We start from the raw sequence: 26,029 nt of genomic DNA on the forward strand, positions 1-26,029 counted from the left end.
TCTTGGTTGATAGGAACAGTCTCCTACTAACTCTAGACAATCCATTTCCCTTAGTAGTGAAGCTAGGAATTAGGACTGCTTCGTATATATATTCATAGCTATATATTTAGCCTCTATTGTGGATGTTACTACAGACTTTTGCTTCTTGCTTATCCAAGAAACTAGTGCCCTACAGAGGAAGAAGACATACCTAAGGATTAAGACTCTGTCTGCTTTGTCTATTGCATAATTAGAATCATAGTATCTAATAAGGTGTCCTTTTCCAGACTTTGAGAACTGAAGTCCTAGATCAGGGTATGATCTTAGGTACCTAGTGATCTTCTTCAAAGCCTTTATGTGGTAGGTAGATGGGTCACTCACAAATGAGCTCATCCTTCCTAGGGCAAAAGCAATGTCTAGCCTTGTGATTGTTGCTAGCTACATCTAAGTACCATTAATACTCTAGTACTCTGCCTTGTCACACCTCTTATCTATATAGCTTGAAGGTTTGAGGGCCTTATAGCTGTCTATAGGTGAGTGTGTAGGTGCTGCCTTCTTATAGTTCATTCCTATCTTGGCTAGGCTGTCCCTAACAAAGTGTCCTTGGTCAAGTTTCAGGATTCCTCTCTTCCTGTCCCTTGTGACTCTTATGCTAAGGATCTTTTCAGGTTCACCTAGATCTTTAATCTTGAAGATCTTGCTAAGTTCTCTTTTAAACTAGAGAATATCTGTCAACTTTGGTGTAGCAATTAGAATGTCATCTATATATATAAGGATTATGATCTCCCTCTTCTTATAGATAAGTAGGCATAGATCCACTTCTGACTGTATAAATCCAATCTCTCTAAGCTTTGACACATAGAGTTGATTCCAATCTCTAGCTGCTTGCTTAAGTCTATACAAGCTTTTGAGGATTTTGAACACTATGTTTAGTAGAAGCTCAACTCCTGGTAGTAGTAACATAAAGATGTCTTTATGGAGGGTGCTTTCTGTGAATGCATTGTTCACATCCACTTGGTGAAGATAAAGATCCTTCTTATACACAATAGCTATAAACACCCTAAGGGTGTCCTGTCTTACTATAGGTGCAAATGTCTCTATAAAGTCAACACTAAACTTCTGTAAGAAGCCCCTTGCAACTAGTCTAGCCTTGAACTTTTCAATAGCTCCACTAATGCTTCTCTTAATATCAAAGACCTATCTTAATGTAACCAGATTTGCTCCTTTTGGTGGAACAGAATTTTCCTAGGTGTTGTTACTCTATAGAGCATCTAGTTCCTTTTGGATTGCTTCCTTCTAAAGATGTCCCTATTTCTTGTCATTTATAGCATCCTTGTAGGATTTTGGAATTAGGACCTCTTGCTTGTATACAATGGCTTCTACAGTTGCTATAAAGGCCATTTCCTTAACTTCTTCTAGGAATTCGCTATCCTATAGTATTGAACTGTCCACTGATTACATAGCTACAAAGAAAGCTTAGTAAAAAGTAGCAAGGTTCTCTAAGAGGTCTATTGCTTCTCCTACTTCAGTAGTTAGTTCGGGCTTAGGGACTATGGATTTTAGGGCTTTCTGTTTCATGTCATAGCCCTCAACATCATAGTTAGCCTTTCTCTTTCTAAGGGATGATTTAGGGACCGTCACTTATGACCTAGTAACGTCTATTTCCTAGGGATCTAGGGAGCTTCTCTCAATTAGCTGATCGATTTTCTGAAATTCCCCTACGTTCTCCGGAGGCTAGGGAAGTTGCATAAATAGCTTTCTCGGCTGAGCGACTTTAGGGCTCTCAATTAGCTGATCTATTTCGGGGGGGCTCTGATAGACGCCTAGATGGTAGGTAGATTGTCCTAAGGATACGTTCTTCCTCGGCCTTCCTAAGGGCTTCCTAGCTAGTGTACTGCTTAGTAGATTCAATGTTAGAACATTGAGACCTATATTACCTCTAGGCTGGTCCTTAAAGAAGTCTGTATATGTGTGTTGTTTAACAGCTCTCATGTCTGGTTCCTAAAAGAGCTAGGCTTTAGCTGTGTTTTCAACATACCTAATAAACACTACTTCTTTACCCCTATTCATTAGCTTGTCACTTCTTGCCTATTGAGGTTGGGATCTTGTGTCTATATAGACAACAGCTTTGCATCCCTAAACTTTTAAATGGTTGATGGTCGGTTTGATACCATCAAAAGCCTCATCTAGTGAAACCTTGAACCCATCGTAATCTAGGCCATTTGGCAGTTTGTTCCTCATATAAGTTTGGGCCTCTAGTGCTTCAGGCCAAAATTCGACCGGCATTTTAGCCTCTTTAAGCATTGCCCTTATAGAGTCCTCTGAGGTTTGTATTGACCTCTCAACTGGTCTATTCTGTAGAGAGTTGTATGCCTCAGTCGGCTCGAGCCCAATCCCTAAATCCTTCTCCTACTGCTTCACTAATGCAATAAGTTCTTTTGCATTGTCAAGTCTTACTGCTTTCAGCTGCGCTGATGATTTCCTCTCTGCTTTGATCTTCTAGTTCTGGAGAGCAACTGGAGCATCTTCTCTTTTCCTAAGAGGAAAGGTCCACTTCTTCCTAGAGAAGTTGTTAACAATCTCAAGCCAGTATTTGAATCCTAGTCTTGAGATTGGTAGTGGGCCATATATGTCAATAGATACAAGGGCAAGTCTTTCAGGTCTTCTCTCTGTAACTTCGCCTTTGTACTTCTTCATCTTTGCTATTGAGCATACTCTGCACTGGTGAAAGCCATCCTTAGGGATAGGAATGGGTTCTTTCAAGTCTGTTACCTTGTGAAGATTCTGGAGCAAATTCTTCCTAAAGTGTGCAAATCTTCTATGCCAAAGCTCCCACTGCTTCAGGTCGGTCTCTGATTGAGCAGTCATAAAGGCATTCTCTATTGGTAGTGCATATGATGAGTAATGTGCCCGTTCTTGTAGGAGAGGAGAAATCTCATCAATGAATGGAACCCCCCCTAAGGAGCTTTGTCTAGACAACAGTCTCACCAGAGGGGGAAACAAGAGAAAATGATGGAGGTTGCACACCAAACTGCTTGCTAAACTAGTTCTATGAAACCAGGTTCACTCCTAGCTTGGGTACAAGCAGGACATCTTCCAAAACAACTTTTCTGCCAGCTCTCCCACTCATCTCTACATTCCCAATATGAGTGGCCAATAAAAACCCACCTCCCACTTTGATCCATTTCTTCCTTGTCAAGGGAGTCATAGATCTAAAGAGGCAGCTTTAGTCAGTCATATAGGATGAAGCACAGGAGTCAAGTAACCACTCTGACGAGGGGAACTTGCCTTGGACTTCTGCAGTTGAGTGAGCCACTTCATCATACTCATCATCATCAGACATTGTCTCTAGGGATGAGCTGCATGGTGACTCTTAGGCGGAGAAACCTTTTCTAGTCTTCTTTGCTTTAGAGGTATAAGACTGGGCCTAGTTCTTCTAGAGTGACAGCATGTTAGAGCTGAGTTTCTTCACCATTTTCTTAAGTTCTTCTATAGAGGACTTCTCTCTTGGTGTCCTCCTTGAAGTGGGTAGTGGAGTTCTCTTCTTCTTAATATATGTTGTATTCTAGGAAGATGGTGGTTAGGAATGAGATCTAAGGACCTTTCTTGCCTTAGGCAAACTAGGGCAGTCCTTGATCAGATGATCCTTCTTATAGAGAAGGCAGGAGAGTGGTCTTGCTAGACCTAAGGGCTTGACCTAGGTGGCTGCCATGCCATACTCAGCCTTAGAGGGATCTAACCTGGCTTCTTGAGCTTTAAGGATCTTTAAGGTCCTTTCATGATACATCTTTGGCTAAGCCATGATAGTATCCCTGGCTACATAGTAGTCAGGTGGCAGTGAGCTTAAGAGCTGGGTCATCCTCACATTAGCTTTCCTATAATACTGACCCTCTAGGTCAACATCAGCAATCCTTTTTCTAAGAGAAACTAGGTGTGTCTATACAGATCTGATGGTGAACTCTTCACTCATCTCAAAGGTCACAAATTGCTTTATAAGCTTATGTGTATAGGTTGGTAGCACCTAGCTATACTTGTTCCAGAGATACACCTACTTCTCAGCAGCTCTTCTAGATTTATATGAGCCCTTAAGCTCAAATTCATCTTCTTCTATGATCCTACTAAGGATACTAAAGTTGCATACTACATTGTGTCTTGTCTATGTTAGCGTATTGAGGATCTCTTTGGTTATAGCCTCTTCTTAGAGTTTCAGAGTCTTGCCCTTGATGTTGTCAAAAGACACTTCTATTAAGTCATCAATTGCAAAGAATGCTGATTAGCTCTCTATCTTGTATCTCTGAAGGTTGAACTATCTCTTCCAATTGTCCCTCCTAAGAATTAGGATTTTGCCTCCCTTCTCCTCTGTCTTCTCTTAGTATAGATCCATAATAAATTGGATGTAATGAAACAAGGTGTGTATGTTCCAAAGTGGTGGCTTAGATCCTACTGAGGCTTCTAGTATAGAATAGGAAAGTTCGTAGGTGTAGATACTAAGGCCTACTTAGTAAAGTAAAGGAGCGGTATGAGGTCTCGGGGCTAGGACACAGGTCTGTCTCTCCTAGTAGAGCTTCCGATGACTTACTTGAAGTCCTTCTTAATAGTATCTCGATGCAGTTCTACCTATAGAGTATCTTTAAGGTATTAGCTTTAAGTAAGCCGCACAGAGTCCTTGTCTAGGTTACCTATTACTTAGTATCAAACTAAGCTCCTTGATAGGATAGACGGGGTAGACTTCTGATTCCTAGATCTTTTCTACTACGATAGTAAGGGATATAAGTAACCTATACTGATATAGGTTGCTCTTATTCCTATACAAACCCGGGCTTATAACCTATTAAACAGGTACGGGTGGATAGTAGCGGAGTGGAGTAAGAGATCAATCTTTAACTGACTAATAGCACGAGCATATAGCAATATATCAGGAACCAATATATTGATTGTGTTAGATGTCTATCTAAGCTAAAGGGGAGAGAAGGTATCTCCCTACAAGCTGAGTCATCGTGGATGCCTTAGGCTACTAGATCACTTCCTGATTGTTAACTCCCTTTAAGATGCTACATCTTAACAAGAGGTTTCATATCGAATTGCTTACTAAACTGCCTCTACGAAACTAGATTAACTCTAAGATTAGGAATAAATAAGACTTTTTCTAGCGCAATTTATTTTCCCGCTAGTCCTCCTATAGTTACTATTCCTTTATAGAAGGTATCTAGGTACCCCCTACCGACTTTAATTACCTTCCTCCTTACTAGTTTCCTAAGCGATCTAAATAGGGACTAATTATTAGTTATATATAAGGAGGTATAGGAGTCGAGTAACTATTCGGAGGTCGGAAACTTACCTTTTACTTCGGTAGTAGAATAAGTAACTTCGTCGTCGTATAGTTCCTTAGTATCGCTTTCTCGGGAGGTATAGGCTCGTCCGGCCTTTGCCTTTGTCTTGTCCTTATTATCGGATTGGCTTTTCCTATCCTTCTATTGTCTCCTCGACTTCTTTAGAGCGTTCTAGGCTTTCTTCTTCTTTATAAACTCTTTTACCGATTCTAGCTCTAGGTAGGATATAACTAGATAGTTACCTTCGTAGATAAAGTAGCCGCCTTTCCCCCCTTACCTCTAGGAGTATATAGCGGTCTCGCCTTTACCTTCTTAGATTCGCGATTCGTAGGATTTAAGTAGGACTATAGCGGATTCCTATCCTAGATTCGGCTAGACTAGTATAGTATCCCTCGTACTCGTATAGACGTCCGGGAGGCTACTTAGTAGGTACTTAAACCTTCGGACGGGATCTTTATAGTAGGTCTCCTTACTATCTCTTTTGGCGATCTATATAGATAGATTACCTAGATATGTCTACCCTTATCTAATTGTCTAGTCGTCCGGTAGCTTAAAAGATACTAGCTATCTTATAAGTACTACCGCGTAGGCTTTATAGACTTTTCTATATTTCTTCTATAGAAGTTTCTAGATTTCTTTTATATCTCGTATATCTAGGATCTCCTAGTTATCTTCCTTAGATAGTGTTAAACAGGTACGGGTAGATAGTAGCGGAGTAGAGTAAGAGATCAATCTTTAACTGACTAATAGCACGAGCATATAGCAATATATCAGGAACCAATATGTTGATTGTGTTAGATGTCTATCTAAGCTAAAGGGGAGAGAAGGTATCTCCCTACAAGCTAAGTCATCGTGGATGCCTTAGGCTGCTAGATCACTCTATAATTGTTGACTCCCTTTGAGATGCTACATCTTAATAGATAGGTATATAGATAGATAGATTTATTATTCCCCTATTCTAGGACCCTATTCGGCCTATATAGATATATATCTATTATTATATATAAAGGGAAACCTCAATAGGTAAAAACCCTTCCCGCCCCCGACTTCTCCTTATCTAGATTAGCTTTCCCTCTAAACGTACGTAGTCTATATTACTACCCCGTTAGCCCCCGCTCCTAGCCGGTCTCGTCGCGCTACGCCGTATCCTCTCTTCCTATACTACTCCTACTAGGCGGTACTGTTCTAGCTAGCCCTTCTCTAGTATCTAGTTCGTAATATACCGTAGGTCCTTAATATTATTAAGAAGTACCCTATTACGGGCCTAGGCGGACGTCTAGTAAATAGTAGTCGGTTACGTAACTCGGTACGGGCCGGCCCGTATACCTCGGCTTATATATTAACTTTCCGTACCTCGTACTCCTCTTAGATAGCCTATCTAATAACTTCGTTATTTGCCCTATATTAAGAACGGCTCCCTTATACTTTATTAGACCTCCTTTACTAACCGTAGAATACGTACTACGAAGGACCTATAAAGTAATAGGTCAAAGATATAGAAACTACGCTTATTGCGAGTTTTCTATACTAATCGCGCGACAAACGCGACAGGTCTAAGTTAATAAGAATAATCGCACCTTTATTAATAAGATACTAGCTAAGAGTATAGGCGGTAGGTACTCCCTACTTACTAGTCGCCCTAAGATCCGCCGCGAGTCGCTTATATTTAATAGTAGCTAGACTTAAGGTTACTTAACCTAACCCTAATAGCTAACTAACGAGCAAATATAGTAGCGTGTTAAGCAACTAATATAACTAGTTACCGAACCGCCTAAGACGATCAATCTCTCCGACTATATCTAGAATAACGAAGTAAAAGAATATACGACTAGATAGGATGTCGAGTTTAATTATAACGATAATATAGTAATAGAGGAAGGAGAAGGAGAACAATAGGTAGCTAAGACTTTCCGCTATAATCTAGAGGAGCTAAAGAACCTAGATATAACCGAGTTCTAAGCCCTTATAGCTAGTATACCTAAAGCACTATCTACGATCTATTACCTACTTCGACGCGCCTAAGCCGACGACTATAATATAACCGAGTTATCAAAGATACTCGGCTAGGTATATAACAAGCTTTAGGATAAGAGAGTAGTAGTTAGGACAGCCTAGGATAAGCTAAAGTAGGACAAGGCCGAGTTTAAGTAGAAGAAGTTAGATATATAGATATTATAGTAGAAGGTAGATAAGTAGGTTAAGTATCTTACGAATAAGGTCGATAAGTATAAGAGGAACGAGCCGGATGTCGCTAAAGTAAAGGACGATCTAAAGGCAATTATAGCCGATCGTAATAATATCTAGAAGAGCTTAGACAATATAACTAAGGAACGCGACACCGCCGTAAAGGATCGCGACTAGCTAATAGTAGCCCGTAATCTACTCTAATAGTAGGTCGACGATTTTAAGAAACTACCGCCTACGCCGGATATAGCTAAGAACCGTAAATATATACTTAACGCTATATCGTAGATTTAAGACAAGAACGTAGAGCTCTCTAAACTTAACGCCTAGATCGTAGAGTACGTTAATCGTGTCTAGGACCTCGAGAACTAATAGAGTAACGTCGATAATAAGCTCTCTAACTATAAGTCTACCGCTAAGGACTATAACCGCGAGATCGAGTATATTAAGAAGACTAAGGACGACGAAATTATAGACCTAAAGAAGCGACTTGCCGAGAAGCCTAAGTAAGGACGTCGTAGCCGCGGATCGCGTAAGGATAGTACCTAAGACGACAACCTATCTAATAGCTCCGATAGCTCGAGCTCGTCCGACTCCGATTCTAACTCCGAGCCTAGCGACGACGAAGATCGCCGTAAGTACCGTAAGAAGAAGTCTAAGAAGAGTAAGCGTAAGAGTAAGGACGAGGAGCTCGACGCGGACTAGGATACGATACTTAATATCGACCTAGACCTTAACGTTATGTTTAAGATAGATAAGACAGAGGTAAAGAAGTTTAGCGGTAATAGGAATAAGGGTAATACGCCTATCGGGCTAACGTTCGAGGTATAGTAGAACACCTTAGAAACTAAGCTATAGAATACTACGTTCCGTACCTCGAAGGCTACGTTAAAGTTCGTATATAACTATACTAAGGGTAGCGCGTTCTAGTTAATCGGACCTCAAATCCCGTCCCTTACTAGCGTAAAGGGCGACCGTATATATAAGACACTTAATAAGCTTATAAAGGACTTACGTAAGCGCTATAGTAAGCGTAACGCGAAGGCTCGCGTACGCGACGATATAGCTACCTTAAAGTAAGTAGATAGACGTAACGACTCCTTTACCGAGTTTAACGTCTTATTTAGAAAGAGTACGAACATTATATAGCTTCACTGCGATTAAGAGGACTATATCGATATACTAAAGCGTAAGCTAAATTACCGGTACCTCTAGAAGTTTATCTCTAAGGACCTATAGATAATTAAAGCTATAGAAGATTACTTATATCGAGCTAAGGAGGATTTCCGCCTAGTCGATATACTATACCCGAGAAAGTAGCCTACTAAGAAGGATAATAATGTTGAATAGGTATAGTATATATATACACGGAAGTTAGGACACGTAATAGAGAAGGAGGAAGGACTAATATAGTATACGAAGGTATATAGTAGAACAGTATTTAGTACTAAAGGTATCTCTACTATCGGTATAGAGACTACGTCTCTTATACCTATATAGAGGGATATTACTCTAGTCCTAGTTCTATTTCACTACGCCTTATCGGTTTTACCTATATCTTATCCTACGATTCGTACGGTATTATAATAGTATTGCCGTACTATTGTCTCGACTAGCTTAGTGTATACTAAGTCAGTCTTAGTACCGTACGACATACCTACTAACCTATATTCGTAACACTCCTACTTAGGTCGTAAGGCAAGGAACGATTGTTCCTACTATACTAGCTATAGCTATCGTATAAAGGTCTAGAACTAGGGACCGGCTAGCGGTTTAGTTAAACTATCTACTACTATCTCCTTAGTATAGCAGTACTCTACTTTGATCTTCCTCTACTACTAGAGGTGCCTAATATAGTTATAGGCAACATTAATATACTTAGATCTTTCGTAGATATAGGCGTGCTTAACTAAGGTTAGAGCCGCCTAGTCATCCCCTATAAGGCGCACTAGTCTTAGTTCGTCGACGGTACTCTTGTCGGCTAGGACTATTAGTTAGAAAGAGTAGTCTCCTACTAGCCCCGGGCAGTTTATCTCTCGGAGGATAGCCGCTAGGAACTAGGATTGTTTTACGGCGGCGTTTATCGCTATAAACTCTACCTCTATAGTAGAGGTTACTATAGACTTTTGCTTCTTACTTATCTAGGATATAGGCGTACCGTATACTAGCTAGACATGTCCTAGAATTAAGACCCTATCTACTCGATCTATTGCGTAGTCGGAGTCTAAGTATCCGGTTAGGGTACCGCTACTACGTCTAAATATTAACCCTAGGTCGGGGAACGACCTTAGGTATCTCGAGACCTTCTTTAGTACTTTTATATGCCGCTTTATTAGATCCGCGACATATGTGCTAGTTCTCCCGAGTAGGAAGGCTAGGTCCGGTCTCGTTATAGTTATTAGCTATATCTAGGTCCTATTATTGCTCTAGTAGTTATCCTTGCTATATCTCTCGTCGTTCGGGGCTATAGGACGGAGGTCATTATAACTATCTATTAGCGAGAGTATTAGGCTTGCCTTTTCTTTTACTATATCTATTTTAGTAAGGGCCTTACGGATATAATAGCCCTAGTCGAGTTTTAGAGTACCGTTACGCCTATCGCGAGTGATCTTTAGTCCTAGTAGTTTCTCCGGTTCCCCGAGATCCTTAATCTTAAAGTGTTACGCGAACTGCTTCTTAAACTATTAGATGTCGGCCAACCTTAGTACTATAATAGGTATGTCGTCTATATAGATAAGTAGTATAATGTCTCTCTTAGTATAAGTTAGGAGACATAGGTCTACCTCGGACTAGTAGAATCCTACTTTAACTAACGTAGCGATATAGAGCTTATTCTAGTGTCTAGCTACCTACTTTAGGCCGTAGAGACTCCGGAGTACCTTAAGGACCGTATTTAGTAGGGTTTCGACTCCTAGTAGGGGTTTTATATAGACGTCTTCGGCTAGGTAGCTTTAGGTAAACGTATTGTTAACGTCGACCTAGTATATCTCGAGATCCCGCTCGTAAACTACTACTATAAAGACCCTTAGGGTGTTATAGCGTACTATAGGTACGAATGTCTCTTTAAAGTTAACGCCGAACTTCTATAAAAACCCTCTTACGATAAGTCTTGCCTTAAACTTTTCGATTGCTCCGCTTAAAAGTCTCTTTACGTCGAAGACCTACTTAGAGGTAACTATATTTGCCTCCCTTAGAGCGATAGCCGTTTCCTAGGTATTATTACTTAATAACGAGAGTAGCTCGGTATCGATAGCGTCCTTCTATAAGTGGCCCTATTTAGGATCCCCTACCGTAGCCTTATATATCTTCGGGATAGGTACTTCCTATTAGTAGGCGGTACCGGGTCCGAATGTAGTAAAGGCGTATTCTTAGACTTCGTTAAATAGTTCCTCTACCGTAGCTATAAATATACGTTCGTCGGTATTAGTAAGTCTATTATTTACCTATAGTAGTTAGTAGAACAAAGCTATTATAGCTTTATAGTGCTTAGCCTTATAGTCCTAGTCCTAGCCGTAGTTATCGTTAGGATCCCTAGTCCTTTTCCTCCGGACGATTAGTTCCGGTAGCTCCGGGGTTTCCTCGATCTTCTTATAGTCCGCGATATTATCTAGTCTACCGGGAAGTTGGATATAGAGCGGTCTTAAGACAGTTAGTCTTTTGTCCTTAGCCGTAGCGGGTTCGGTCTCTACGTAGGGAGCGGGGATTAGCTAGGTCGGTTCTTCTATAGAGGACTCGGCTACTTTAGTAGTAGAAAGTTAGGGTATTTTATACCCTATCTCGCTTACGTTACTCTCGTCGAGCCTAGGTATTATACTACCCGAGGATCGTAAGATTACTATCGGGGCATCCGCTAGTTACTAAACTAGTAGTAGTCGCGAGACCGCCGGTAGTCGACCGACTAGCCTTCGTTTAGGTACCTTACTAGGTTAGTTTATAAAGGAGACACCTAAATCTAGATCTCCCCCCTTCTTGTTTTCGAACTAATCTACTTAGCTATACTACCTAATAGCTCGTATATCTAGCTCCTAGAACAACTATTACTTAGTCGATTGACCGTATCTAACGAAAACAGCTTCCTTACCCCGGTTTATTAACTTATCCTATCGTAGCCCTTTTAGATATAATTTCGGTTCTACGTAAACTACTACCCTATAACCCTATACTCTTAGGTAATGTACCGTCGGTACTTTGCTAGTAAATACTTCTTCCGGCGAAAGTTAGACACCGTTAAGTAACGGTCCGTTCGGTAGTAGGCTACGTATAACCGCCTATACCTCTAGCGCTTTAGGCTAGAATTCTACCGGTATCCCCGATTCCTCGAGCATTACGCGGATCGCGTTCTCCGATACCTAGATTGACCTTTCTACTACTCCGTTTTGTATAGAGTTATAAGCATCCGTCGTATCGTATTAAACCCCCGATTCTTTCTCCTATTCTTTTAGAACTATTAGTAGCTTAGGTATATTGTTACTCCGTACTACTCTTACGTAGCATTTCGATACTTTCTCTATAGTTAGCCGCTATTGTCGTAGTACTTACGGTACGTCGGATTTGTTCTTAAGCGGGATTACCTACTTCTTTCTTAAGAAGTTATCTACGATCTCTAGCTAGTATTTAAAACCTAGCCTAGATGTCGTATTTTCGAAGGGTCTGTAGATATCGATAGATATAAGCGCAAGTCTTTCGTTCTTTCGTTCTACAATAGCGCCTTTAAACTTCCGTATATTCGCGATAGAGTATACCTTATAGTTATACTCGTCCGGGATAGGAATCGGGTCCTTCTTATTACTTACCCTATAGACATTCCGGAGTAATCCTTTACCTAGGTATACGAATCTTCTATACTAAAGCTCCTACTAATCCTTAGTAGTTACCGCTACTAGAGCTTCCTCGTATAATATCTCCGGAAGCCTATTATCTACCTAGTTTAGAGAGCCGGATATTAAAGATACTACCGGTACCCCCCCTCGTAGTACTTTTCGTACGATAGGCTTTCCGCTCTTATACTTAAGTATAAAGTTTAGAGATTCGACATCGAATTGCTTACTAAACTACCTCTATAAAACTAGATTAACTCCGAGATTAGGAACAAACAAGACTTTCTCTAGCGCAATTTATTTCCCCGTTAGGCCTCCTATAGTTACTATTCCTTTATAGAATATATCTAGGTACCCCCTACCGACTTTAATTACTTTCCTTCTCGCTAGTTTCCTAAGCGATCTAAATAGAGACTTATTGTCAGATATGTATAAGGAGGTATAGGAGTCTAGTAACTATTCGGAGGCGGGAAACTTGCCTTTTACTTCGGTAGTAGAATAGGCGACTTCGTCGTCGTATATTTCCTCGGTATCGCTTTCTCGTAAGGTATAGGCTCGTATCGCCTTTACCTTTGTCTTATTATCGGATTGGCTTCTCCTATCCTTCTACTGTTTCTTAGACTTCTTAAGGGCGTTTTAGGCCTTCTCTAGATCCCGGACTAGCTCTTCGTAGGACTTCGTTTCCGGTTACTTCTAGGTATTCTTCTTTTTAATAAACTCCTTTACGGAATCTAGTTCCGGGCACGATATAACTAGGTAGTTACTATTGTAGATAAAGTAGCCGCTCTTGCCCCCTTACCTCTAGGAGTATAGAGCGGTCTCGCCCTTACTCTCTTAGATCCGTAATTCGTAGGATTTAAGTAAGGTTATAGCGGATTCCTAGCCTAGGTTTAGCTAGGCTAGGATAGTGTCCCTAGTACTAGCGTAGACGTCCGGGAGGCTACTTAGTAGGTGCTTAAACCTCCGGATAGGGTCCTTATAGTAGGTCTCTTTACTATCTATTTCGGCAATCTATATAGATAGGTTACCTAGATATGTCTACCCTTATCTAATTATCTAATCGTCCGGTAGCTTTAACGATACTAGCTATTTTATAAGCGCTACTACGTATACCTTATAGACCTTACTATACTTCTTCTATAGAAGTTTCTAGATTTCTTTCGTATCTCGTATATCTAAGATTTCTTAGTTATCCTCCTCGGACAAATATACTAAGATAGTATATCTCGCTATACCGTTCGCCTTCGAAGTAATCTTAGGCGTAGCGGATTCTAGGAGATTAGCCGACGAGTCGTCGATAACCTAGAATACCTCCCGGCTTTCGAGATAGTCTCGTAGTATAACAAGCTAGCGCTTCTAGTTCTTACGAGTAAGCGTAGGGCCGACCTTCCGGGGGCCCTCGTAACTCGTTAAGTCTTCTATAGCGAAGGTAGCCTTAGATATATAGTAAGCTCTACTTGACTACGGTAGTTAGAATAAGCTTAGACTCCCCGAGTCTATTAGTAACGGTCCGTATAGTAGACTCCCCGAGTCTATTAGTACGTTACTATACGGATTCCGTATATAGGGTATAATACCCTACGTCGTACTTCCTTAGTATATCGATGTCCTATTAAGCAAACTCGGGCTTATAACCTGTTAAATAGATATAGTATATATGTACACGGAAGTCAGGACACGTAATAGGGAAGGAGGAAGGACTAATGTAGTGTATCAAGGTATATAGTAGAATAGTATTTAGTACTAAAGGTATCTCTACTATCGGTATAGAGACTACGTCTCTTATACCTATATAGAGAGATATTACTCTAGTCCTAGTTCTGTTTCACTACGCCTTATCGGTTTTACCTATGTCTTATCCTACGATTCGTACGGTGTTATAATAGTATTGCCGTACTATTGTCTCGACTAGCTTAGTATATACTAAGTTAGTCTTAGTACCGTACGATATGCCTACTAACCTATATTCGTAACAGATAAGAAGGATAGTAAGAAGGACGAGAAGACCGACCTACCTACCGCCGGTTCTAGTAATAATAATAGAGGTAGTAGCGGTAGCGGAGGACGATCTCGACGTACCCGTAAGGCGTAGGCGGATCGTAGCGAAGTTAGTATATAGGCTACTAATATCGGTCCTCTCGATAACGCTAAGAACACTCTATATATAAACGAAGGCCGCTATAAGAAGTGTCGTAAGACCGGACAACGCCTTACTAATCGAGTATATAAGCTCTTTAACTACGAGATACTACCCCGTCTACCTACTCTATAATAGCGGGGAAATAGTAGGCTAGTACTTAAACGTAGTAAGTATTAGGCCTCTTAGAAGTCTAAAAGAACTAGAGCTACTACCGCTACTAGGTAAAGGGCTAAGGATATCTTTGCGTTCCTTAAGAACGATTCGAAAGGAATAAGAACAGTAACCTAGGGTAGTAATATACTTAGTAATACCTAGTATAGCGAATAGTATTAAATCTTAGTCGTTCTTTAATATCGGTACTGACTCTAAGTTTATAGACTAAATATATACGTATAATAACAATTTTAAGGTTTATTCGTTACTAGAGCCTCTACTCCTTACGCTAGCGGATAGCTCTACCTTAGGAGTAGAGATTACGGAATAGATAACAATAGAACTGGACCTAAATGGTTATAAGGAAGTTATAAGTACGTAGCTCGCCGACCTCGAATATAATATAGTCCTCGGTAGGCCTTAGAGTATATTATATTAGCTAGCTATCTATTATAAATCTAGGACGCTTACCCTCGACTCGGAGCGCTATAAGGAGCTATACCTATAGGACGGCAAGCCGGTATAGGTACAGTCAGTTTATAATAAAGGAAAGTAGCCTATATAGACGTATTAAACCTTCTGTCCGGTAGTGACTATAGAGGATGAACCGGAGCCCCGTCTCTATACTAGACTACCCTTACTAGTAGACGGAAGAGATACTATTAAGAAGCTATATAGGCGCTCCTTAGGAAAGGACCGGAGAACGCCGGTAGAAGTAGCCGTAACTATAATACCGGATAATTATTTACTAGATATCCTAGAAGTAGGAGTAGGAGCTTTTATAATATATATAAGACGAAAGGGTACTTAAGTCTACCTTATATATATCCGAGAAAAGGATAAACTACTAGGATCGAAGCAAGCTACCGATTCTCTATACTTATACGCGATATTAACCGCTTAGCTAAGCTTATACTCTATACGGCGTATAATAGGCAATTATAGTATAGTAGTAGACGATAAGACTACGTAACGACTAGACGCTCGAGCCGTAGCCTTTATACTAGTAGTAGAAAGATCCGGGCCCTCGTTACGGGCGTATAAAATATACGCGTAAGTAGATATTAACCGGTTCTACAAATCGCTTAATAAGGACAATATTATAGACCCGGTAGATCACCTACTACCCGAGTACCGTAAGTACGCCCGAACCTTCTCGGCTTAGGCGGTATATAAGCTACTACTATATCGACTAGGTATCGATTATAAGATTAACCTTAAGGAAGGAAGCAAGCTACCTTTTAAGTATCTATTCCGTATATCGCCTTAGGAGGATAAAGTGATTAAGCGTTAGACGGATAGCTACCTAGCCGACTAGAAGATTCGAAGGTATATAGGACAAGCGGATATAGCTTCGCCCGTACTTATAGTACGTAAGCCTAGTAGTAGACTTCGGGTATACGTAGACTATCGCGGCCTAAACGCTATTACGTTAAAGTCTAGATACCCTATCCCCTGAATATAAGACACGCTTAATAGGATAGCGGGTAAGAAGTAGTTTACTAAGCTCGATATAATCGCCGCCTTTAATCGTATCCGTATTACGGAGGGTTACGAATAGAAGACCGTATTTACTACTAGATATAGACAGTTCGAGTACTTAGTAATGCTGTTTAGATTATATAATACGCTAGGCACATTTTAGTCTTATATTAACAATACTCTTCGCGAGTTCCTAGATAATTTCTACTCTATATACTTAGACGACATTCTTATCTTTAGCGACACCCGGGAAGAGTATATAGAATATATAAAGAAGGTCCTTTAGAAGATTTAAGGCGCGGGATTATAACTAGACTTCTCTAAGTACGAGTTCTATACGTAATCTATAAAGTACCTAGGCCTTATTATTAGTAAGGACGGCGTGTCTTTAGACCTAGCTAAAGTGTAGGCTATACGAGACTAGGCTACGCCGTAGTCGGCTAAGGATATCCTCGCGTTTAACGGATTCGTAGGCTTTTACTAAAGATTTATTAAGAACTATAGTAAGATTGTCCTACCGCTAGTTAGGCTTACTAAGAAGGACGTAGTGTTTATATAGTCCCTAGAATGTCAATCCGTATTCGAGGGACTTAAATAGGTATTTACGGACGCCGAAGGTATCGTGTTAGCTATATTTAAACCCGGAAGAGAGACAGTACTCGAAACTAATATATCTAACTTCGTAACGGCTACTATACTTAGCTAGCGAGATAAAGACGGCGTTCTACGGCCTATCGCTTACCTTTCTAAGAAGATGTCCCCCTAGGAATATAATTACGACATCTATAATAAGGAACTACTTACGATTGTTAAGGCCTTCGAAGAATAGCGACCTAAGCTTATAGCCGGAGATATAAATAGCGAGGAAGGCTACTTTAAGAACCTATAAGATAGCGGTAAGCCGGTACTCGTCTACTCCGACTATAAAAACCTAGAGTAGCTTATAACTACGAAAGAGCTAAACCGACGCTAAGTACGCTAGGCCGAATTCCTCTTCTAGTTCTTCTTTAAGATTATATATCGACCGGGCAAATAAGGTAGAAAGCCCGATAGCCTAATACGACGGACATAGCACCTACCGGAGCGGTATAATACTAACGACCTACGCCGACAATACTAAAACCGCGTACTACTCGGCCCTTAACGATTCCTTAGTATAGTAGGAATAAACGTCTCCGCCTCTAAGGCTCTAAGTCTCTTAGCTAGTAGGATTATATCTATAGCCACGACTATAAACACTAGTATAGTTATCGACTAGGGCCTCGAGACCGACATCCGGAATCTATATAACTAAGATAATTCGATACCTAGGAAGACGTAGCTATAGACTTTATAGTCGAGCTAACTAAAGGACGCTATACTACCGATAGCTAGACCTATTAGAACGTCCTAATAGTAACTAATAGACTAAGTAAGGAGAGGTACCTAATCCTAGTACTAAGTATAAAGGCCGAGTATATTGCGTATATCTATATTAAGTACGTATTTAGTAGGTACGGGCTCCTAAAGTCGATTACGTCCGATCGTAGTCCGTAATAGTTATTAGTATTCTAGTAACGCCTCTACGAGTTACTATAGATCAAGCGAAAGTTATCTACTAGATACTACCCCGAGACCGATAGATAGAGCGAGAATATAAATAAGGAAATAGAAAAGTACCTCCGAGCTTTTATTAACTATACCTAGGACGACTAGCCGGATTAGCTACCGCTAGTAGAATTTATAGCTAATAATAGAGTATCTAAAAGTACGGGAGTGTTACTATTTATAGCTAACTACGGTAAACTACCGCGATACGTAGACGGCGAGCTAGACCTTCCGATCCGAGCGATACCCGCTAAGTAGAAGCTTAACGTATAATCGGCCGACGCTTTCGTAAAGAGAATGAGCGATATACGGGAGTATCTATACGAAGCAATATATATAATATAAGACTTATAAGCCGACTTCGCTAATTAATATCGTACGCTAGTACCTACGTACGAGGTAGGCGATAAAGTCTACTTAAGTACCCGTAACTAGCGTATAGCTCGGCTATCTAAGAAGCTTAACTATCGCTACGTAGGCCCCTACGTAATAACAGAAGTACTACCGAACGATACGTATCGCCTAAGCCTACCGCGGTCGCTAGGGAACCTATATAACGGATTCTATACGAACCTCTTACTCCCTATATATAAAGCGTTACCTAGCTAAGTAGAACTAACCCTACCGCCGATCGAGGTAGAGAACGAAGAGGGAATTAATTAGTTCTAGTATATAGATAAGATCCTAAATATACGGAGGAAGTACGGCTAGTATAAGTATCTAGTTAGTTAGGTAGGAGACGACAAGGATCTATTATAGGAGCTAGCGGAGGATATAATAGAGATAGCCGCCGCCTCTATTATAGACTTCTACTTTAATAGCCTAAGGAAACTAATACCTACCGGCTTTATAGTACTAGAAGGATAGGTAGCGAATAAAGCGAACCCCTCCGCGTTAGTATTAGTTATAGCTAAAGTAGTAACTATAGGTAGGCACTACCTTTAGGTAGAAATAGCGCCCGTAGCTCTCCTATATAAGGCAGATAACTATATTAGTCTAATAGCGATTGTAGCTTTAGATAAAGACCCGTATAGTACGGACCCGAGAAAAGCGACCGATAGTAGGAATACGAGTAATATACGTTAATACAAACAGGAAGCTTCCTATAACTCTATAACCTTAACGGTACCGCTATCTTCGAATAGTATTAGGTCCTATAGCTCTTTAGATGCTTATATAATAGCGCCTATAACGGAGGCCTTCGTAGACTTCGTAAATCGCTACGACTCTCTCGGTATCCGATATAGCGAGGATAATAACAGTATAGTAAAGCGTAAGAGTATAGCGATAGAAGACTTAACGACTAACAACGAAGACGACGTTATAGAGGACGAAGTAATAGATAATAACGCGATAGATAATAAAGCGGATAATCTAGAGAACGATACGACCTTTGTATAGGCCTACGTCGTAAGGGAGAATAGTACTAAGGACAGGCCGATGTTTTAGAGGGGGGGTAGTATTACGGGCCTAGGCGGACGTCTAGTAAATAGTAGTCGGTTACGTAACTCGTCACGGGCCGGCCCGTATACCTCGGCTTATATATTAACTTTCCGTACCTCGTACTCCTCTTAGATAGCCTATCTAACAACTTTGTTATTTACCCTATATTAAGAACGGCTCCCTTATACACCCTAACTTCTAAGATAGTTATAGACGGGTTTATAAAACAAAAGACTAGTCTATACTTCTAGAGGTTTATAAGCTAGCTTAACCTATTATAAAAAGGTCTAAGTACTATTAATAGGAAGTAAGTAGACTATAACCTCCTATACGAGATAAGTAGGAGTGTTAAGATGTAGTATCTCAAAGGGAGTTAATAATTAGGAAGTGATCTAGTAGCCTAAGGTACCTACGATAACTTAGCTTATAGAAAGATACCTTCTCTCCCCTTTAGCTTAGATAGATATCTAATATAATTAACATATTAGTTCCTAATATATTACTATATACTCGTACTATTAGTTAGTTAAAGATTGATCTCTTACTCCGCTCCGCTACTATTAATCCGTACCTATTTAATAAGACTCGTATCTTAATTAATCTTAGTTAAGGTACTTACCTTACGTTTAAGGACATTAAAGCCCTATCTAAGCGTAATTAGGCTCTAAATAAGGAGGTATTAGAGCTAAAGGCTTAGCTAGTAGCTAAGGACACGAACGGTACTAGCGATACTAGCGGTACTAACGGTAATAATAATAATAACCGTAGTCGTTAGGTCCGCGTCTACTCCCCTCGTCGTAACGGTATTTTACGATTACCTACGCCTCCTACTTAGTAGGACCGTATAGGTAGAGGCACCCGACGAGGAGGTAGTAGAGGTAGTGGCGATAACGACGGAGACAACTCTAATAATAATAAGGGTAGAGATAATAGTCGACTACGCCGTTACCTACGCCGTAACTCCTTACGACGAGAACGCTAGGGCATACCTAGTAGTACTTCTAGGGTAACTAGTGATACCGCCGTTAGCTAGTTCACTACTATCGAACCCTCCGTCAATGTTATATATACTAATAAGTCAGTTAAGGATCTAGAAAGTAAGTTCGATAATAAGAATATAAACTTTAACCGTTAGCTCGATTAGCTAGAGATTAAGCTGTCCGTAATATAGTTCTAGACTATCGAGGACGGACTATACTATATCCTTAACTACCTCGACGGGTACTCGTACTAGCTATATAATCCGCGAGTACCCTCTAAGCGTACTAAGCGTAATTGCGTTAACCCCTTTAAGTCTATCGATAGGATAATCCAATTCCTTATTAATCGGTATAGTAAGAAGGACGTCGTAGGTAAGGCCTTCTAGAAGCTCTAGGTCTTATAGTAGGGTAAGAACGAGTCATTTTCTATCTTTATCGCTAAGTACGACAAATAGCGTGACTTATACGACCTATTAGCTAAGACTAATCACTACCTACTCGAGGGTAAGCTTAACTATAAATATATAGAGGCACTGCCTATAGAGACTAAGGACCGCAAAGACTTAGTCGACCTATACTATAAGCTCGAAGCTAAGTTCGAGCGCCTAAAGTCAAAGACCCTAGCTATACTACGACTACCTTATAGTACTAGCGGTAGTAACGGTACTATACCTACCGCGCCCGGCGTAGCCTAAGGTTTAGGCCTTAAGCTATACGCTTAGATACCGCGCGAATTTAAGGAACTTAAGAAGCTCGAGCCTAAGGAGAAGGCTAGTATTATCGTAGTAGGCGGTTATATCCGCTACCGCCGTATAGACTATAACTTATACTCGCTAGACTACCCTATTAAGTAGTATAAGCGCCCTCCGCCGCGCGCGAATACTAGCTCTATAATATAGACACCGGTTAACCCTTAGTAATAGGGAAATAGCTAGACTAACGCTTAAGTACGATAACCGTTAGTCCTACTTACGAATATAGGTCGACGACGAGAATTACCTATATATAGTATTGGCTACGAACCTCTCGTCTTACTACTAGAGAGCTAAGTATTCTTACGCTAGAGCGTCGTAGGCGCGACGGGCGCGTAACGTAGGCGAAGCCGCGGCGAATAGAGGGCTACTAGTAAAACGGGTATAAAAACTATCTAACGAGCGTATACTCGTATCGGGAGCGAGTCCCTCTTCTTTCTACGTATAAGAAGGGCGCGGAACCGTAGCCTATACGCTCGATAGGACACCTCTAGTATAAGTATAGAATTTTTACCTCCGGAGACTATAAACCGAGCGGGCTAAGCGACGAATATTAGACGAGCGGACTATAGAACAATAACTAAGCGGACTATACGACGGCGTCGAGCGGACTACGAAACAATCTAGTATTTACTAGCGGGTAATACGGTAGGTAGGTAGATACGCGACGAAGCCTATAAGGGCCTATTAAACACCCGGTATAGGAACGAGGGTTTTGCCTAAGGCACTACCTATCCCGCTATATAATATACCTAGTCTAATATAGTAGATTACGACGAGGAAAAGACGATAGCCTAAGCAAGGAAAAGACGGCTATTAGGACGGGGAAAAGACGTATAATATAAGTAGATTAGTTCTATAATCGGGGAGGATCGAGGGCAGGGTAATAAGGAACTTTATATTAGTTATTAGGTAGAAACGTAAGGAGGAGGCTGCCCGGCGTAGAGTGTGCCCCGAGCAAACCTACGAGGTATAGACGGCCGCTTTCTAGAGATAGGCTACGGTAACGCGAAGGGCGTCAAAACCTAGGGCGTAGTATATACTAGTAGCGACGGCTAACACTATCTATATAGCCCGAGAGGACGGATACGTATATCGGTTAATAGAGAGCACTAAAGGGCTTAGGCCTATAGAGGTAGATATTAGCTTAGGGAGTAAATAGGGAGGGAGGGCGTAGAGGGAAGCTTTTACTCCGGGCTAACCTCTCGAAACGAGGCTATACGGTAGTACTAGATAAGTAGGAAAGCGCGGTTAAGACTTGTTACCTTATCTCGTAGCTAGCTTACTAAATACGATTCCTTCCTTACCTTGTCTACCTAGAACGGACCCTAAGCTAAGATACGAAGTAAGTACTCCTCGGCGACTTTAACCTCTACTACCTATAGTAGGGACTCGAATTCACTCCTCCGTACGCGTTTCTAGGGGGAAAGCTACTAGATATAACCGTACGCTACGGAATGGCCTTAGTAATACTAAAGAGAATAGAGACGTAGAAGGCCTATATAAGTATAAGTATAATCGACCTATACTTTCTATTACGAGAACTTAAAGAGAGACTAGTCTAATGCCGACCGAACTACGCGCTAGAAGCCTCCTTAGACTATATCCCTATTTAAACGACGCTAGGGGTGAAGGCGACAGAGGAGCTAGTAAGCGAACTACGCCGTAACTAGAAGAAGGCACGCTAGGACGATATAAGAGGCTTCCTAATAGCGAACCTACTATAGTATAGAGAACTCGAGACGACAGCTTAGCTAGATCAAGTAGCAGAACAGATTACCTCGGTTATATAGTAAGTAGCGGAACAATATACGCCGTTACTCCGGCCCTTAACGTAGTAGAAGGCCTTCTAGACCCCTAAATACTCTACGAAGATAAAGGAGGCTAGAAGGGCAAGGCGACAGTAGACGAAGGAGTATACCTAAGAGGCGTAGGAGCAATACTATCGCGCGATAAAAGAGAAGAAGGTATAGATAAGACGCGATAAGCTATAGGACTAGAGAGCGACGATCGGGCTCGTTATAGAAAACCCGGAATAGATATAGAGACTTACTAAATAGGTACGACTACCTAAAGAGTAACAAACCCCTTACTTCCCTCTAATCGTAGACCGCGAAGGGATTGCCTAGGCTGCGCCCCGGGGTAAGGCAAAAGTATTAGCCGACTATTTCTTTTCGACGTAAGTAGAGGTAGACCTTACGGATATCGACTCGAGTATATACCCGGAACCCCTAGACATAGATTAGGCGGTTAGCTCTAATATAGTAATAGGAGTTATAAGTAAGCTAAAAGGACGAAAAGCCCTAGGCCTAGATAGGATACTAAATATACTACTAAAAGAGTATAGAGAAGAGATCGCGCCGAGCCTTACTAACCTATGTACCGCGTACCTACGGCTAGGGTATTACCCGAAGCCGTATAGAGAGTCTATAATAGTAGTGCTACGTAAGCTATAGAAGGAGGACTATACTTAGCCTAAATCGTATAGACTAATCGTACTTCTAAATACGATAGGGAAGGTCCTAGAAAAGATAGTAGCCTAGAGACTTACGTAGCTAGCCGAGGACAACTACGTACTCCTAGTAATATAGATAGGGGGAAGAAGCTAGCGATCGTCACTAATAGTAATAGAGCTAATTACGGAGCAAATTCAGACCCTCTAGCACTACGGTAGGAACCGAGTAGCGTCCTTACTATCCCTCGACATCGTAGGAGCCTTCGATAACGTCTTATACTAAAGGCTAATATATATCCTATAGCAGAAAGGCATCCCCTAGTAGGTAACGTCGTTCGTCTACTCCTTTCTCTAGGAACGGACGACATACCTAGTCCTAGGAAGGTATACGTCCGACCCGGTAAAGGCAGAGACTAGAATACCTTAGGGATCTACTCTCTCCCTAATCCTATTTCTAATATTTATGTCTGATCTAATCCCCCTACTTACCTCTCCGTAAACCTTAGTATTAGGATTCGTAGACGATATAAACATTCTAGCCTAGTTAGACTCGATAGAAGAGAACTGTCGCCTCCTTAAAGATAGGTATAAGAAATGCGAGGAGTAGGTAAAGAAGTATAGTACCCGGTTCGCCCCTAAAAAGTACTAACTTATATACTTTAGTAAAGCGAGAACATACTATAATATAAAGGCGGCGGTAAGAATCTAAGGCTACGAGACTAAGCTATTAGCGGAGCTACGAGTACTAGGGATCTAGCTCGACCCGAAGCTAAGCTAGAATGTATAGATTAAGAAAGCCTAGAGTCGAGCGTAAGTTAACAAAGCCTCGATAAAGAGGCTTACGGCGTCTATATAGGGAGCAATATTCGACAAGGCAAGAGTAATATATAAGGCGATCGTTAGACTAGCTATGTTATACGGGGTATAGATTTAGGAAACAGGAGGCGTAGGCAAACCGATCCCGAAACGGATAGAGCAACCCCTAAATAGGATATAGGTAGGTAACCTACGTAGGATACTAGGCGTATATAAGACAACGTTAATAAGTACGGTAGAAATAGAGACAGGAACACTATTAATCGGCTAATATATCCGGGGAATAAGAATTTAATACGCGGCAAAGACGATAGATTACCTAGTACAAACTACGATCTAGGAGGCAAAGAATAAGATAGAAAGCCGCTACCGGAGAGGGGCCGGATATAGGACAAGCTAAAAAGAGATGACCTTACTACCTTTACGGCCGTATAGACAAGCACCGAATATATATATTAGCCTTTAGTATAAGACGTTGTCGAAGGCCCCTACGATGTCAAGGGATAGTAAGGACGCCGCTCGGTCCCTACCGTAGTACTAGAGGGTCTGAATTTACTCCGTAATTAGCTCTATTACTATTAGTATCGATCGCTAGCTTCTTCCCCCTATCTATATTACTAGGAGTACGTAGTTGTCCTCGGCTAGCTACGTAAGTCTCTAGGCTACTATCTTTTCTAGGACCTTCCCTATCGTATTTAGAAGTGCTATTAGTCTATACGACTTGGGCTAAGTATAGTCTTCCTTCTATAGCTTACGTAGCACTACTGTTATAGACTCTCTATACGGCTTCGGGTGATACCCTAGCCGTAGGCACGCGGTAAATAGGTTCGTAAGGCTCGGCGCAATCTCTTCTCTATACTCTTTTAGCAGTACGTTTAGTATCCTATCTAGGCCTAGGGCTTTCCGTCCTTTTAGCTTACTTATAACTCCTATTACTATGTTAGAGCTAACCGCCTAATCTATGTCTAGGGGTTCCGGGTATATACTCGGGTCGATATCCGTAAGGTCTACCTCTACTTACGTCGAAAAGAAATGGTCGGCTAATGCTTTTGCCTTGCCCCGGGGCGTAGCCTAGGCAATCCCTTCGCGGTCTACGATTAGGGGGAAGTGAGGGGTTTGCTACTCTTTAGGTAGTCGTGCCTATTTAGTAAGTCTCTATATCTATTCCGGGTTTTCTATAACGAGCCCGATCGTCGCTCTCTAGTCCTATAGCTTGTCGCGTCTTATCTGTGCCTTCTTCTCTTGTGTCGCGCGACAGTATTGCTCCTACGTCTCTTAGGTGTACTCCTTCGTCTACTGTCGCCTTGCCCTTCTAGCCTCCCTTACCTTCGTAGAGCATTTAGGGTTCTAAAAGGCCTTCTACTACGTTAAGGGCCGGAGTAACGGCGTATATTGTTCCGCTACTTACTATATAACCGAGGTAATCTGTTCCGCTACTTGATCTAGCTAAGCTATCGTCTCGAGTTCTCTATACTATAGTAGGTTCGCTATTAGGAAGCCTCTTATATCGTCCTAGCGTGCCTTCTTCTAGTTACGGCGTAGTTCGCTTACTAGCTCCTCTATCGCCTTTACCCCTAGCGTCGTTCAGATAGGAATATAGTCTGAGGAGGCTTCTAGCGCGTAGTTCGGTCGGTATTAGACTAGTCTCTCTTTAAGTTCTCGTAATAGAAAGTATAGGTCGATCGTGCTTATACTTAAACGGGCCTTCTACGTCTCTGTTCCCTTTAGTGTTACTAAGGCCATTCCGTAGCGTACGGTTATATCTAGTAGCTTTTCCCCTAGAAACGCGTACGGGGGAGTGAATTCGAGTCCCTACCGTAGGTAGTAGAGGTTAAAGTCGCCGAGGAGTACTTGCTTTAAATCTTAGCTTAGGGTCCGCTCTAGGTAGGCGAGGGTTCCTAGTTCCCTACT

Source organism: Fulvia fulva, chromosome 5 (genome assembly GCF_020509005.1).
Source record: "Fulvia fulva chromosome 5, complete sequence".
NCBI lineage: Eukaryota > Fungi > Ascomycota > Dothideomycetes > Mycosphaerellales > Mycosphaerellaceae > Fulvia > Fulvia fulva.